This window comes from Suricata suricatta, chromosome 8 (assembly GCF_006229205.1).
Source record: "Suricata suricatta isolate VVHF042 chromosome 8, meerkat_22Aug2017_6uvM2_HiC, whole genome shotgun sequence".
Classification (NCBI taxonomy): domain Eukaryota; kingdom Metazoa; phylum Chordata; class Mammalia; order Carnivora; family Herpestidae; genus Suricata; species Suricata suricatta.
Window position 1 is genome coordinate 105,064,338 of NC_043707.1, and position 13,136 is coordinate 105,077,473.

The 13,136-nt window shown below is 50.7% G+C and overlaps 3 long non-coding RNA genes across 3 annotated transcripts; 1 reads left to right on the forward strand and 2 right to left on the reverse strand.

The window, feature by feature from the left end:
- Window positions 1–941: 941 nt before the first annotated feature.
- Window positions 942–3,490, reverse strand: LOC115299676. Its single transcript, XR_003912283.1, has 3 exons — window positions 3,420–3,490; window positions 3,145–3,218; window positions 942–1,166 (listed from the first exon to the last, which is right to left on the reverse strand). It is a non-coding gene; the product is annotated as an uncharacterized LOC115299676 (long non-coding RNA).
- Window positions 3,467–5,721, forward strand: LOC115299675. Its single transcript, XR_003912282.1, has 3 exons — window positions 3,467–3,683; window positions 5,225–5,282; window positions 5,402–5,721. It is a non-coding gene; the product is annotated as an uncharacterized LOC115299675 (long non-coding RNA).
- Window positions 5,722–7,444: 1,723 nt separating this feature from the next.
- Window positions 7,445–8,803, reverse strand: LOC115299677. Its single transcript, XR_003912284.1, has 3 exons — window positions 8,747–8,803; window positions 8,051–8,090; window positions 7,445–7,687 (listed from the first exon to the last, which is right to left on the reverse strand). It is a non-coding gene; the product is annotated as an uncharacterized LOC115299677 (long non-coding RNA).
- Between the last annotated feature and the right edge of the window lie 4,333 nt (window positions 8,804–13,136).

Genomic DNA, 13,136 nt, shown 5'->3' on the forward strand with positions numbered 1-13,136 from the left:
TTCTTCTTTAAAAGAAAATGTGTTTTCCAAAGTACTGTGAATTCTCTTCTTGACTCCCGAGTCTACAAAAGGCTGTGTGAAGGCCCGATTCGCAGCTTGGGGCTATGGCGGCTGTTGTGGGAACGAGAAAGACTGTCGGGTCAAGTGTCACCAGCCCCCAGATTATTGGGGTCATTCTGTGACAAGGCTTGCATTCGACCAGCCAACACTTGATCACCAGGCCTCTGGGTGATACAAAGATTTTAAGATTTCAGGTCACCTAGGCCGGGGTTCAAATTTCCACTCCCGGTTGCCTTGGGAAAGTTAGCCAACCTTTCTGGGTTTGGGTTTCTCCATATGTAAGATGGGGACAATGATACAGATTTCACAGGATTGCTAAATCCTACTGAAGGCTCCCTGTGAAAATGCTCACTGTAGCACTTGACCCCTAATCAGGGCTGGGAAACACTGCACTGTGCTGAATTTTGTTGAAGGAGCTCACAGAGGTGTCCTACAGCCTGCAGCATAAGGCAGAGCTCCTCAGTTTTGCAGTCAATACCTTCTGGGATCTGACCCAACCCATTCTCCCACCCAGTGGTCAGGATTTTCCTACTGAAATCAGTGTGCCCACAAGCCCAGCCTACCAGCAGTTCCTCGGTTTGTGACACACTGCTGCCATCCCCATGTGCTTGTCCATGCTGTTCCACACATCACTACACCTTAAAACAGTCCACTGCCGCCTCATTGCACGCTCTACCTGGATGCCCAAGTGTTTGGGGATGACAGCAACTACCCCTTATTCGGTGCCATGTGTCAGACGCTTCTCCTCTATTATCTCAGATCTTTAGTTTACAAGGTCAGGAAAGAACCAAGAAGACAGAAAAGAGGGGAACAGTCAAGAGTTTCCAGAAGGGGAATGATTTGGTCATATTTATCAGAGAGAAAAGACCACTCTGGGCCAAAGAGGTACCTGGGGGTCAGGAGGAGGCTGGGGTCAGGGAAGAGGTTGAGGGGTCAGGGAGGAGGCTGCTGCAGTGTCCAGGCAAGAAAAGACAGTGGCCGTGGCTTTGGGCGAAGCTGGATCTGAGCCCTTTTCTCATTTACCCTTCGGTACATATTCAGGGGCAGGCTCTATTCCTGCTGCTGGGATACAGGAGTAAACAAAGCCATGCAAAGTCTCTGCCCTCCTGGAGGAGAAACAGATACAAAACAAAACAAATAAGGAAGACGTAGAGTGTGTTAGGTAAGGATAAATGCTATAAAGGAAAATCAAAGTTAGGGAAGAGGACATAGAAGGAAGCAGCCAAGGATAAAATTACAGACACAGTGGCCACAGAAGGACTTAGGGTCACTTTTGAGACCTCATGAAGGAAGTGAGAGGGCCAGACAACGGATGTCTGGGAGCACATCCCAGGCAGAGGGGACGAGGAGCCCAAAGGCTCTGAGCTAAGCAGAGGCTGCATGTGCCAGAACAGGGAGGAGGCCAGGGAGCCGGAGGGGGGCTCAAGGGGGACAGGATTAGGCAAGGTCAGAGATGAAAAAGGGCCTTTGATGGTCCAGCAAAGACTCCTTAGGGTGCCTTGGCATCAGGGCCCTGGTGGTGTGCCTTGGGCAGGCCCCTCCCCCTCCTGAGACTGATTTCTCACCACAGAGGGTACATGTGGTATTGGGTGTGACTGCAAAAGCTCTGCAAAAGCTCTTTCCATGCACTGAGCAAAAATCAGACCCTGAAGGCCCTGAGATTCTACATGCTGAAGCCTTCAGCCCTTTCCAAGACAGACTTTCCATTCTGGAGGTGCTTAGATCGCAAAAATGGTGCCGACCTAAGGATGCGCAAGGCCTGACTGCCCCTCTCACTGTCTGCTGTTCCCGCCTCCAGGGAAGGCTGACTTTGGGCAGCCCTGGCCTCTAGGCCTTGGGCCCATAAACACCAGGTCACGTGGCATGGATTCTTGCCCTGGTAAGATTAACCTTCATCCATCATGCCTTCATTCCTTCACTTATGCTCCTCTGTATCCATTTGCACAGTCACTCCCTCCTTTATTCTGTTTGCTTATTCCTGTCTTCACTCATTCCTCTCACATTCACTCATTTGCTTATTAATTTTCCTCCCTCATGGCAGTTTATCACAAGGCTAACTAAATAAGTAATGGATTGTGCACCTCTCCGACTCCTCAGCTCAAAGGTAAGGGCATGAGGGCAGAAAGCATGTCTTATTCACAGCTCACATAGCATCTGGGCCTCTGCCTGGCCCATAGTATGTGCTCTGTAAATGGATGCCCATACCCACTCGCCCACTGCACACTCATTCATTCCTTTGGGTGTTGTCAAGCCTCCGCATGTGCCAGAATATCAGCCTGGCACATTTTAGCAGAGGGATAAGCAAAAAGAGAATACAGAGGTGACAACTTATGTGAGCTCGTCACCCACCCACTCTACCTGTCCATCCATTCAGTTACTCGTTCTTTGGTAATGGGTGCTGTCATCACTGAGGACCAAAACCTCAGCTAGAAACGCTTTCATTTAGAACGATCACGGGAAGGCTGAGGTTGGGCTGGAGCTGGAGCTTAAAGAATGGATCAAATTCCAGGACTGGTGGGGATGAAACGCAGTCAGGGAGAGGGAACAGTGTAAACAGAGGCTGCAAGAAACTTCATAGCAGGTGTGTTCTGACGGCAAATGGCCCCGCCTGGTAGGTTGCGAGGAGCTGCCTGCTATCGAGATAGCTGGGGGAAATCATGGAGGGCTTTAACTGCCGGGCTCAAGGGTTTGTTGTGCTCTGGGGAGACTGACTTGGGCCTTTTTCAATTGTAGGGGCTGGGGGAGGACAAGCAAGCACTGCAGGTTTCAAGTTGGTTGCTCCTGGGGCACTAGGATTCCCTGGTTTCCCTATGGGGAGAAAAACACCTTCAAAAGATACTTAAGATTCCCCAACGGGACACACAAGCACAACTGGCTCTTACAAAGCTTTGTGATCACGTTCATGCAATTGAACCAAGGTATGTGGACCACATTTCCCTCCCCCAACACAAGAGCTGGTGGAAATCAGGAGGGTGCTTAAAGCACAGAGCTGGGTGTCTGGCCCCGCAGAGTATCCTGTGTCCTCTCCCATGGGTTGGTGGTTTCTGTGAGAGCGTGGGGAAGTGGCAGGACCCATGAGCTTACCCGGGAGCCTGCCTCAGCACTAAATGAGGAGGTGTTGACCTTGTGGCGTTTGGCCCCAGCCGGCAGGCTTGGACCTAAACAGGAACAAAGGGTACTCAGCCTCTGATTCTCCAGCTTCTCTGGTCTCCCAGCAGAGCTCCCGGCCTCCCCAGAGCCCCTGACCAAGAGATTTGCTCCCAGACTTAGGTCTTAGGCACAGGAGACCCTCTGGCTGTGCAGGAGGGAGCGTGAACATCAAACGGTGACGACACAATAGGTGTGACTGTGACACTTACTCTCTCATAGGCCAGTGCAGTCAGCTGACAAAGCACCTTCCTAATCACCTTCTCATTTGATCCTTGTAAGGAGCTGAGGGGATAGGGTGAGCCTGGAGCATGATAATTCCCATTTTAAAGATGAGTGAACTGAAGCCCAGAGACGTAAAGTGACTTTTCCCAGAGTCACATGTCAGTTTAAGTGTTCCCCGCTCAACCTCCAAACCAGTAAGAAGAGCGCAGCATCCTTGCTCAGTGAAGATGGTGTCCCGGATGTAAACGACAGTAAGTGGTTCCTGTAGTTGCAGTTCCAGAGGAAGCCGGGCTCTTCCCTCCCACTTTCTTGCAACCCATGGGTTATGAGCTGAGGCAACAATCCATGGTGGGGTCGGCACAATAGTGTGAGGATCAGGGCTCAGTGTGTGATGAGGATCTGGGTTTAGCCAAAGCAAGAACCTGAGTCCAGACCTCCTAACCCCAGACCAATGTCATTGCCACCATACCTGCTCTGACACTGACCTGGGCAAGCCCCTGTCTACACTGGCAGCCTCCCTATCTATAGAAGGTGTGAAAAAGAAGGCCTCCCAGGTCCCTTTAAGGGTCTGAGGTCACCAGATCAGAGCTCAGGATGTCAAGGTGGAGAGTGAGAGCAGGAAGTCTCTGGGCTGGCCAGGGTGGGGCAGGCCCCGTGTGGGAGATGGAGGGCTCTAAAGCTATCTTTGACCCACCCCCTTACCCCCGCCACATCCTCTCTCCAGCCCGGGGGTCCCCTTCGCTTCCACATCTTGTTGACTTTGGAATTTATGAGGTGTGCCAATTGCCAAGGCCCTGGGACAATTACACGCCTGGACCCACCTTAGGAAAGCATTGTTGCTCCTTGTCCTAGCACACACCAGCTCCCGGAGGTGGGGGCGGGGGCACAAGGCAGGATCACTCCGCTGCTGTGAAAACTGTCAGCGGAAAACTATTGAAATGCTGAAGGAAGGGAGAAATCAAAGGCAAGCTGCTGCATTCTGGAAAGGAAGGAGGAGGATTCCTGATCGACCTGTTGGTCAGTTCTGAAACTCGGGCTTCTGAACACAAGGTCTGACTCCTACCATCACAGCTCAGCCTGGAGTCAGGAGCTTTATGGTATTTGCTTGGTTTATTGGCTCCTCGGAAAAGGATATGAGGCCCAGGCAGTTCTCTGGAGATAGGACCCCCTCAAGGAGAAGCCAAGGTTTATGGTTTCCGGAAACCCTCAAGGTTACTCAAGGCTGGGCAGAACCAGCTTTCCTCCGTTCCCAGGTTTGAGAGAAGGAGGGCCTTTCGATAAAAGAAACCCCAGAACCGTGGTGGGAACAATTCTCCACAATGCTTTGTCTGCTGTCACCTCCCGTGGTCCTCAGCAAGAACGCCAGGATCCTGTGGCCCCAGGATTTCCTCCTTCCCAGAGATAATGGGCGACCTGAGGCTGGGGGAGCTGATGGGGCAGCCCAGGTCCTATAGAATCAGTGTCAGAGGAGGAACTCAGACCCAGCCGCGGCCTCCCTCTCTGAGCTCTTGCCACTATAGTGACCTTGGAAGCCCAGTCACAAAATACCTGAGTCATCCCGACTAAAGAAAAATAATATTGCTAGGGCGAGGCCTCGAGGCACCTCTGTGTCATCCCATGCAGATCTGGGACAATGGTCACCCACCAGGTGGCCCCCCACACCAGCAAGTGACCACACCGAGGGTTCTTGGCCTTCCCAGGAACGCCCACCCCCACTACTGCTATGGACACTGACCCAGGCCAAGTGGCTGTGGGTTGACCCAAATGTTTCGTTGACAACCCTACTTCACAGGCACAAGAGGCTGGTTCCTGACATGGCCTTACAGTCTTCCATGGCCCCTGTGAGCAGGGTAAATTTTATTTCTGGGCTTAATTAGGGGACATGCCATAAATATTCATGTCGCAAAATGAGCCCCTGCTCATAAGTGCAGCTGCTTTCCGCTTGGGGGAAATTAACATTGTTTTCCAGCCCGTGAGTAATGAGGCTCTGCCGCTGGAGAGAGGAGCCTTTTCAACAGCCTCTCCAGGACAGAAAGAGAGAGCCACATTTAGAGGCACCCACGCCCTCGGGAACCCACCTGGCCATCCCAGGCCCCTCTGCCTCTCCAAAGCAGGGCAGAGGGGGCTCTCCTGAGGCTCAGCCCTGAAGAAAGCCCTCGGCAGGGTGCTCAACAGAACAGAAGATGCAAGATCTGGGTCTTGAAAACAGCAGTCGACAAACTACAGCCCGCAGGCCAAGTCCACCTGCCACCTGTTTTTTGAATAAAGTCTTATTGAAACAAAGGCACACCCATTCATTTAGCTACTGGCTATGACAGCTGAGGTGAGTAGCCTTGACAGAGACCTTGTGGCCTGCAAAACCTAAGATATTGGCCCTTTACAGAGAAAGTTCAACAACTCCTGCTCCAGAACCTTCTTTTCTCATCCTGGATGTTCATTATTATTAATAAAAGTCCCATGATACTGAATTCTCTGGGCTCTGAGAAACAGGGAGCAGTTTTAGAATCTTGTGATCTTAGAGTCTTATTGCACGGACAGTGGAACCAGGGTCCAGTCCCAGCGCCCCCCCCTCCACTTCCTCATCCGTGTGAGTCTGGTCAGGATACTTAGCTTTCTCTCTGCCGTTTCTGCATCTATAGATTATGGGTAACAACAGTACCTGTCATATAAGGTTATGGTGAAGATTAAGCAAGTGAATGTTTGTAAAGTCCCTAAGAAAGTATTTGACACAGGGGAAGCTTTATGTAGATGTTCAGTCTTCTCTAACTTCAGAATCCTCAAAGTTCAGGGTCCTAAACCCCTACAAACTTCAGCCTCTCTGATCTCAGACTCTCAGCGGGGACCGGGGAACCCACATGTTCCTGACCCTGCTAAATGCTTTACATGCATTCTCTCATTTACTCACAGAAAACAAACAAGTCTTTGAAGTAGGAATTACTGCCTATTTACATATGAGGAAATCGGGATTTTACAAAAGTTAGAGAGGAGACTAACCCGAGGTCACACGGGTGAACTGTGAAGCTGCCACCAGGGACCACGTGTGCCTGACTCTGAAGCCTGGCTCCCAGACACTCCCACCTTCATCTCGGGCCGTGGTCCCCCTTCTATACCATCCCGGGCCTTCCAGCTGCTGTTGGACACCTGCCGTGACAGAGAACTCACAAGCCCTGGAGGCAAGGGGCTCTCTTACTGGGGAGCTCACATTGAGATCTGCTCTTACATTTGCCCACCTCTAGGTCCTAGGTCTGTCTCCTCCCAGCTCTGAAAAGCCCAGGTGGGAGAAAGAGGGCACTTCTGGGGGTATCTCCCAACTTGCTGTGGGCTAGCAGTAGTCTGGGCCTCAAGGATGTACAACAGACTAGACCTGGGAAGAAAGACTAAGCTCCATAGCTTTGGACAGAGCACTCCTCCAGGAAGCCCTCCTGGGTGCCAAGAGGCAATAAGGACCTCCCTTTCTTCCCAAGGCTCCCACCATTCCTGCCTGAACCCTCCTTCGATGAGACGAGGCCCAAGAGTGAGACTGACCCTAGTATCCCTTGGACTCCCTGATCCTTGTATTCTTTCTGGTCTCTTCTAAAGTCTTTTGAGATCTAGCCTCCCCTACGGTCCTGTGGCACAGAGAAGCCCATCAGTGCTGCGGCATTACACTCATCCTCAGAGCGTTCTTGCCCTACCAGGCATGGCTGTTGTCATTTGCAAAGTGATGCCTCGGCACCCAGACGGGAGGGTGAATGGAAGGAAAGAAGCAAGGAAGGAATTACTGCTGGAGGGGCCCCCCAGCGCGCCAGGCGCTGCGCTACCCTGTTGTCTCATGTAAGGCAGCCAAGGGAGGCACAAACCCCACTTTACAGAGCATGGAACTGAGGCTCCCAGGTGAACTCAGACTTGCTGGAGGTTATGGAGACAGGAGAAGGAGGGCCACGCTGATGTAGCATCCATTCCAGGCTAGGTGCGGTCACACATATGCCCTATTTTGCCATCAAACACACGCAGAATAAAAATCGAAGGGAGGTATTTTTATTCCTGTTTTCCAGATGTGCAAAGCAACACTCGGAGAGCGAGCTGGGGTGGCTCATCCCAGCAGGAGCGGGGCGGGAGCCGGGCTTCACCAGCCGGGCCGGGCCAGAGCGCTGTCACCCGCCCCCTGCAGTCCTCAGGGCTCAGCACGCATCCTTTTGGGGAGTGGAAAAGGAAACACTAGGCCCTTTTACAGGGTTTCCGTGTGCGTGACGGGGAGCCCCCGAGGATGGCAGGCCTGCCATGGATGGGAGGAACAGTTTATTTTCTCTGCGTGCCGCTCTGGAGCCTTTCAAAGGTGTGAAGTTCCGTGGCCTGCAAAGGCCCACTCTGCTGGCTGCCCGGAGCGCCCCGCCTGGGCCCCAGCCCCTGCAGACCCTGGCCTCTTCATGGGCCGCCCGCGGGCACCCCCTCTGGCCCACCTGGCCCCTCACGCGCTGAAAAGCTGCAGAGTGACAGGCCAGAAACCCGACTCCCGTGTTTATTCACCAAACACAGAGCCGGCCCTGTGGGCTCCCCTCCGCCATCCAGACCCTCCGCTACCTCTGGGGAAGAGGGCTTTCCAGCCCACTCCGAGGCTCTGCAAAACGGTCACACTCACCTCCAGAGAATGGCCACAAGGAGGAGCATCCGGGCTGGCTCTGCAGCAAGAGAGAGTCTGGTTAGACACAAGGAAGAACTTTCTGCCACTGAAGGGACATTGGGCCCAGAAAAGAAGAGGAACCTCCTGAAGCACTGTGCTCTCTTGGTAAGGACTCTGGGCAATTGTGTCTGAGTTTCTTTCCTCCCCCGACGATGAGACTGCGTGATTCCAAGCCTCTCCCAGCTCTAACAATGTTATGATTCCAAGCCTCACAGGAGCAGATAAGAGCCAGAGTCCCTGGCTCGACCGCCGCTCCATGTAACTGTCTAGGGGACACAGGCAAAGCGACTTTGCTGCTCCGGACCTCAGCCTCCCTGTCCTTAAAATGGGCATAATTGTCGAAGGGCAGTTATGAGTTAATGGATACAAAAATACACCAAAATAAGTCCTACCATGAAGTGCTCTATGGGGGCGAAGTGGACTTGTTACTCTTCCTGCCTTAGTGCCTCCTCCTGCTGTGTTCTCCCTCCTCAGCTTCCTTTGACCCTTCCTCCTTTCTTTCTCTACTTCCCCCAAAAGGGGAAGCTGGTACGCCCCTTTCTCTCCCCAGCCGGTTAACTGAGAAACGTCGTTTACAAATCCAGAGGCTTTTGTTTTGTTTTGGTCTAACTTTTTAATGCAATTAATACGGTGGACGTAGCCACAGGGAAATACCCGTGAAGCGTCCAGATCCCCTCAGGAAGCCTTCTAAAAGAGTCTAGAATATTCTCCCCACTGGGGCATGTCTGGCTGGGTCTCTGTGAAGGTAGGACAGTGAGAAATCCTAGTCACGGTGTTGCTGGACTGGACCAAAGGTCTATTTCTCAATGTTTCCACCTCCAGAGCTATCAAATCATGGACTGTTTAGACAAGACTGGGCAATCACGTTGGTGAATTGATCGGTTGTTTCCTTATATAATACCCAAGGAGGCTGCATGGTTACTTTTTAAAAACTGAACTAATACTGTTGTTGTTTTTCTGTCGCCTTTTCCTCGCACCGTTTTTATAGCTGAACTGACTGTTTTGGTTGGACTGACCTATCGTTTGTCTAAATGGACCCACTGGTGGAAGAACTGACTAGCTGTTTGTCTATAGTGACCAGCTGCGGGACCGAGCGGGGTGGTTGGGGGCTGTCCTGACAGGATATTTTGGCTAAACAAACTGGTGCAGGGCCTGCAGTCAAACTGGTCAATACCAACCCCACCCCTCAACCTTGTCACCAACCCCGGCCTTTCCAGCGACCCCATCTCAAATGTCCCAGCCATAAACCCCGCCCCATTTACCACGAGAGGATGTGCAGTGTTGACACATATTAAAACTTGGGTTTCACATCAAGAAAGGAGAAAGCCCAGGGCTCCTGGATGGCTCAGTGGGTTGACCATCCAACTCTTGATTTCGGCTCAGGTCGTGATGCCAGGGTCATGGGACTGAGCTGCCTGTCAGACTCCGCGTTCAGTGTGGATTCTCTCTCTCCCTCTCTCTTTCTCTCTCCCTCTGCCCCTCCCCTTCTCATGCATGAGAATACTCTCTTTCTCTAAATTAAAAAAAAAAAAAAGAAGAAGAAGAAAGCCCAACTGAGGATCTGGCAAATCACCCGCTGCCTGTACCCCTCAGCCTTGTGGGTCAACCCCGCCTGCCTGGCTGTCTCTGTGGCCTGAGCCCTCAGTCCTGTCCCTGGTTGGAGTTAGGGGATCATTGCACCCTCAGCACAGCCCCCTCATTTGCCTCTTTAACTCACTTCCTTTCTTTGCTGACCGGTCCATAGACTTTCAATTCCTCATTCCCTCTGCCCCATTCACCCTGGCCACCCCCTCCTTGGCCTTTCAGGCTCCTGGTGCAAGAGACTTGTCCACAAACTGGAGATTTGCCATTGTCCCCTTTGTAAAGACTCTCCATTGCCCTCGGCCCCACCCCTCCCATCACTGGGATCAGCAGGGGTGGCTCTGGAGGGCTGGTGGGTGTAACAGGGTGCAACACTTGCTTAGAATCAGGGCTGGGGCCTCAGAAACTTGGACTCTGCTTTGGAGCACGCAGACAAGACAGATTTCCCACTACCTCCCTCCCCTCCCTATCTTACAGATGGGGAATCGAAGAGTCACACAGTGAGACCCCTTGACACCCAGTTTGCCATCCTGTTAGATCATTTCCACTGGGTCTTTCAGCGTTGAGAAGGCAACGGCATTCGTCATTTGTGTTAATCCAATATGCTGCACCATTGAAAATGTGTATAAAAGCTGCAGTCAGTAGTTGAGGAAGTTTGGGGTCGTGGTTTTGTTGTTTAGCATCTGAAATCAAAAGCTAGAGCCATGAAAACAGCAATTCTTGGTTGAACTACTTCAAAAATAAATAGAAACACTGGCCTGACTAATTTGAAATTCAACTCACAAAGAGGAAACAAAGCCAAATTGTTCTTTTCCTGTTTCTAATATTTGTGCTCCCACATTTAGATTATTTAATCCAACTTCCGATCTGTAGGTGGGCCTACTCTGGCCCAGAGAGGAGGTCTACTTGCCTGAGGGCACACAGCATCTCGTACAGGGCTGGACTAGGGTGCGTGGAACAGACCATGCTCTGCATTTCAGTTTGAGAAAAATCTCGGCTACATCAAAATGGTATTCCTAGAACTAGTTGGGCACTGCAGTTTGGTTTTGGGGCTTTGCAATTTCTAAACGAAATTGGGTTTTAAGGAAAGATTTGAAAATAGCAAAAGAGGTTGTTTACAAAGTTTGGTCTACAAGAGAAAATTGCAAGATCTCTTAACATTTCTAACTTGAGCAAATCCCTCCCTGAGGAGTTTTGGGGAGCTTAAGATGAACACTAGCCTGGGAGATTCTGAGTGTAAGCTGAGCCAGAAAAAGGATCTTTTGAAAAAGACAGCCTCCAATTTAAGCGGCCATCGCACAGACTGTCTTTATGATGCTTAAGTTAAAAGTAGGTGGTTTTATACTTAAGTTATCTCTGGCTAGTCCTCTGATAGAGTTCTGGGATGAACACACTAGGAAATGAAGGTTTTCCAAAGTAGCAGGGTGACTCTGAAGCGGGTGGTTTTGCACTCTGGTTTATTCCTCAACATTGTAACAGAATCCTGAGTCTCTATCTCCTTGTGGTTCGTATACTTTCCCCTCCCCGGGAATTATGGCCGGTAATGAGCCTCCACGTCTCTCTGAGCCCCAAGGAGGACTTGATAACGTCATCAACTCATCACCCAGCCATCCTCCTCAGGCCGGCTTCTATCCCCCCCACACCACCAAGTGTGATAACCATCAGAGGCTGGTAATTCCCAGCCAATTATCTAATCCACATGTGTCCGGATTGTGTAAACCCCAGCCCGTGACGATCATAAAATAAATAAGCATGAAATGGTTTATAGTTTCCAATCTCCTCTTACCTGATAGGCCAGGCTGCCCCATCCCAGACGCGACCGTGGCTCCGCGTCCTTCCAGGGGGAACACACAGCTTGCGTTTGAATTCAGACCTGTTCGCTGCTGTTTCTGAGACGGAGGCCACAGGCACACACACCAGACATGCAAGACGGGCCCGTCCCTCCTGCTCCCCCGCCCATGCCTCAAAGGGACCAAAGCTCCATTTCACAAATACGCTAATCACTGAGATAGTCTCGTCCTGCGAGGGACCAGTGTGGGGACTTCAGAGGCTGGGTGGCTTGCTGAAAGAAAAGCAAAGCCGTCCGTCAAAAAAGCAAACAGTGGTAGGAACTTATAATGATGAGAAGCAGAGCAGAGAGAGGCAGCAAAGGAGAGCTTCAGCTCCAGGAGATGCAGAGAACAATCAAATCAGACTGTGCCGTCTGGATGTAAACACAGGGATGCCAAGGGGCTAGCTCTATGTGCGTGTGTAGAGTTCGATAAAGACGGGGCTGGGCCAGGACTGGGGCCGAATGACCTCTAAATCCCTCTTTGCCCCTGAAATTCTTCAAGGCTATGTCTAAAAGCCTGTAATTCCAAAATTCTTTAATTCGTAAATCCTATACTTCTCTAACACGACAGACACTCTTTGATTCAAACGTTCAGTGATTCTAAGAGTCTACAATCCAATGAGTCTGTAATTATAAACTGCTATGATTATAGAAGTCTATGATTCTTCAGTTCTACTATTCCACAATGCTAATATTCTGTGATTCTAAGATTATATCATTCAATAGTTCCTTAATTTAATATTCTAACATTCCACCACTCTTAGTCTTACGATTCTAAGAGACCATGATTCTGGGTTTCTATAAACTTTTCTATATTTCTAATGCTCTACAATTCTAGTATTCTAGAATTCTGATTCCATAATTTTAAAATTCCATAATTCTAATGTTCTATGCTTTTAAGAACCTAAAGCATGTCTTTGATTCTATAAATCATTTTTTCAAAAATTCTCTTAGCCTATGATTCTCATATTCTGGGTTTCTAAGATCCTGCAATGCAAAGATATTTTATTCCAAGTTCTATATTTTGAAGAGTCTAGAATTGTACTAGTCTTAGCTCTGTGATTTTAATTCTGTGTGTTCACGTAATTCCAACACTTCCCTTATTTTATGATTTCGTTATTGAAACAGAAAGTGGTTTCAATTACAAAGTACAGGACTTAAGCCACAACCGGCAAAGAATGGAGTGACTACTACAGCCGTTTCCCGAATCAGGCTGTGGCGTGTCCCGGGGCCGCTGAGCCTTCCTCCGCTGTGAAGGAGACCAGAGAACAGCTGGCTGATCCCGCCTGGACTCCAGAGGTGCCGGCAGACAAAGGCATGAGGAGGTGGGGGCCCAGGCCCGGGGTCAGGCCGAGGAGGTGGCCCCCACGCCTCCCAGAGGCCCCTCCTCAACAGCCAGGTTTCCAAACATCTGCCAGCATTTGGGTCCCGATTGCTGTCCTTTAAAAGTATCCCTCTCCCTTTCTTGTTCTCCATCAAGGGCTCCCATGACAATCATTTCAAGCAGCTAATGAGTTTCAGATGGCCTTCAGGAGCCTGAGACGGATGGAAGCTGGGGGGTAAGGGTTCTTGGGCCGAATTTCGTGGGCAGGGGGGAGGGGTGGGGGCGGGGGTCAGAAAGAAAAATCTTTT